Genomic DNA, 3,642 nt, shown 5'->3' on the forward strand with positions numbered 1-3,642 from the left:
GTCCTGATCATCACCTTCCTTGCCTATGCTTCCTTCCACGCCTCCAGGAAGCCCCCCAGCATCGTCAAGAGTGTTCTTGGCCCCAAACTCCTGTCCAATTCGAGCTCTTTCGACACCGGTTGGGCTCCCTTTAATGGCCCTGATGGCACTCACAGGCTTGGAGAACTTGATCTTGCATTTCTATCTGCATATTCTATTGGAATGTATTTTGCAGGGCATGTTGGTGATAGGATTGATTTGAGGTTGTTTCTTGCTTATGGGATGTTAGGGAGTGGAGTTTTGACTTGTCTTTTCGGGTTAGGTTATTGGTGCAATGTGCATATGTTGTGGTACTTTGTGGGTGTGCAAGTTGTGTGTGGGTTGTTTCAGTCAATAGGGTGGCCTTCTGTTGTGGCAGTTGTGGGGAATTGGTTTAGGGTTTAGACAGCGGCCATCACACGCCGGCCACGGTCACGCACCACCCCCAGGTCCGGGACACCACGAGCCTCCTCCGCCCCATGGCCATGCTCCTCCTCCGGGGCCTCATGCACCTCCTTCGGGACCCCATACACCTCCTCCGGAACCCCATGCACCTCCTCCGGGACCCCATGCACCTCCTCATGATCCACACAAGCCACATGACCCGCACCACGGTCACCACCACCCATGAACCGAACTAGTCATGAGGGATCACGAAGCTAGCTAGTCTCAGCAAGTTGTTATCTATTTCTGCCTGTAATGTGATCTAGCTGCGCTTGTAGTTCTGAGTTGCTGGGTTTACTGGCTTTGCTCCATTGATCTCATCGTTATGTAATGACTAAAATATGATGACTATGTATGTATCCAAAAGAAGGCTGATCATATATGTATAATAAGAAGAGTACTGGCTTTCTGGTTTATGTATAATCCGCTTGTGTAAAACTTCTTCTCTGTTATCGGTCTAAATGTGATGTATGATCAGAAAATATGGTCAGTTTGTCCTCTTGACCAACCTTAACTTACAAACTAATTAAGTCAATCTCCCCAATTTCATCAATCTTTATTAGGATTTCATCACTCATTCCTTCACAGATAATTAACCACACATCCAAGCTGCATTTGCTCGATTGCTCTTAACAAACTGTAATAATTAACCAAGAGGCAAACGCATCCATCTAAAGTCTAAAAATTAAGTTATTAACACAAGGTTAAATTATCCATTGTTCAGACCAATCTCACAGTTAGAGCGATGAATTGGCTAAAACAAAAACCTACGGGAGAAAAAGAAAGCATGTCTATTCATACGGATGAATGACTTCCATATATAGTAAGCCTTATAGTTATAACACCGTAAGTGTATAAGAATAGGAATTCATAAACACAATAAGAAGAAGATCGTGAAAGAGATCGAAGATTAAAGCAGGCCTTACTGTCTTACATATTCTGTACAACATTTCAACTGCTAGATTTTCTCGATGCATTCGTTAGCTTCTGTTTGTAACCTTTCTTCTGTCAAATCCTCCATATACGAACTCATGGCTTTTCACGAGCAATAATTCTTAAAAGGTCCCATTAACAAGCCTCAAGTACGTTGTTCTTATCTCCTTTTCCTTAGCTCACCAAGAATTCAACTATTCCCAAGTGCAGCAACTAGTTTCTGTGATCGATCTACGCAAAGTTAAAGTTATTGCTCAAAAGAGAAAGAGAAAACGGAAGTTAAAGTTCCATGCTGCCCTAGTTCAAGTACGCACTCAGTTATGACCTTGTGGTTCTTACAATGGATGAAGCATTACCAAACAAATACTCAGAAGAGAAAAACAAAACAACCACAGTGCACGATTAACATGCTAGCTAGCTTTCATTGTGTGCAAATATCCTGAGCTACCATTCCACCAAAACAAGCTAAATAAGTTTATCCTTGTATGGATATTATGTGAATCGAAATAATTGTATATTTGATTCTTAGATATTAAGTGGCACCTATTACAACGAAGCATGTGCCATGCATTCTGAAGATCATGTCGACACATCTTAATAATCTGGAGCCCGTACCGACACCTTTCTCCTATAAAATCAACTCCTACTAGCTTAAACTCTTCAACAGCTCGCCACATCAAGAACAACTTTCTTTTTGTTTATACAAGCTAGTAGTCTCACCAAGAATTCGAAGATGCAGCACGGTGATCACCAAGGAGGAGGTCCGGGAGGTCCGGGAGGTCCAGGAGGAGGTCCGGGAGGTCCAGGAGGCGGCCCTCAACATGGTCAAGGTCATCAAGGGGGTCCGGGAGGAGGGCATGGAGGACCAGGAGGAGGAGGACAAGGGGACCAGGAGGAGGAGGACAAGGAGGACCAGGAGGTGGAGGACAAGGAGGACCAGGAGGAGGAGGACAAGGAGGACCAGGAGGAGGAGGAGGAGGAGGAGGAGGACATGGTGGTCACTGATCATGGCTCTAGACTACGTATACTACTTGTGGTGTACTAGCTAGCTGAATAAAAGTCTCTATGTGACTTCTGTGTTATCGTTTATGTGTTATCATTTCCTAGTTGGGTCGATGAGATCCTAGATAGTGAAGCTAGCTAGGGGAGTCGATCTTGTGTTTGGAGTCTGTTAATGTATGTGTAATAAAACCATACTAGTTATGTATTTGATTCGTCTCTTAGGCTTAACATTGCATGCAGCTATAATATTCTTAGATGACTAAGAACATAAGAAACAGAGCAGTACTGTTGGTGATTTACAAGATTCAATTTGTATAACTGATCTTTGGCTGTCCTAAATAACCATCAAGCAGCAAAGCTAAGAACGAACATATTATATAAACTGCCAGATGATCAAGCAACTTTGCAGAGGGACTATGACGAAACGTCTGAGAACCCATCTAGCAGCTTAATTAGAACAATTTTGCAAAACAAACACAAACTCGTATACGGTACCGAAAATATAAGTATAACCGTTTGGAATGTCAAGTTTATCAATATTCTGAAACCAAATATCGTCAATCAATTATGATCTTCTTCAAAGCGAGTATATATTTAGCGTATCGATATAACACTGTAGATGTCTACGAAATCATGCATTAAGAACATACCATTATATTCCTTCACTTTTTACAAAAGAATACCATTACCGTTAAGCTTTAATTGACATACGATTGTACTTTGTAGTGATACATCTAATTATATTGGTCGTGTGGTGCCCTTAGTATATTAAAAGGAAAAAAAAAATTATTTGGACTCCGATCAATTTCCCCCTCTGAAGGCCGCCACAATAAGCAGAACTAAAGAGACCAAAAGGCCCAAAGGAAACCACAGAAATTGGCATAAAGGTACAAGTGCAGCCCAACTTTCTTTCCCTCCATTTTTGACCCAAAAACAAAAAAACAAAAGAAAACTACTTCCTCCATTTGTCTTGATATAATTAGGTAATACAGGTTGCTTCACAGACATCTCACCCTTCACCAGGAAGGCCCTCATTTTCTTTTGAATCTGGTGGCCTTCCTCTTCATTTACAGATCCAAAAACCCCCTTATATTCTTCTGTACATAGATATTTCTCAATCCCACAAATCAATCCCCAAAACCCTAATCAAAGATCCATCCTTTCCTTCTCCTCTGCCTCAATCAACAACTGGGTTCATCAATTCAGGTACAAATTGAGTTCCTTTTTCTTCTTCACAGCAAATGG

The sequence above is a fragment of the Fragaria vesca genome, linkage group LG1 (genome assembly GCF_000184155.1).
Source record: "Fragaria vesca subsp. vesca linkage group LG1, FraVesHawaii_1.0, whole genome shotgun sequence".
Lineage (NCBI taxonomy): Eukaryota > Viridiplantae > Streptophyta > Magnoliopsida > Rosales > Rosaceae > Fragaria > Fragaria vesca.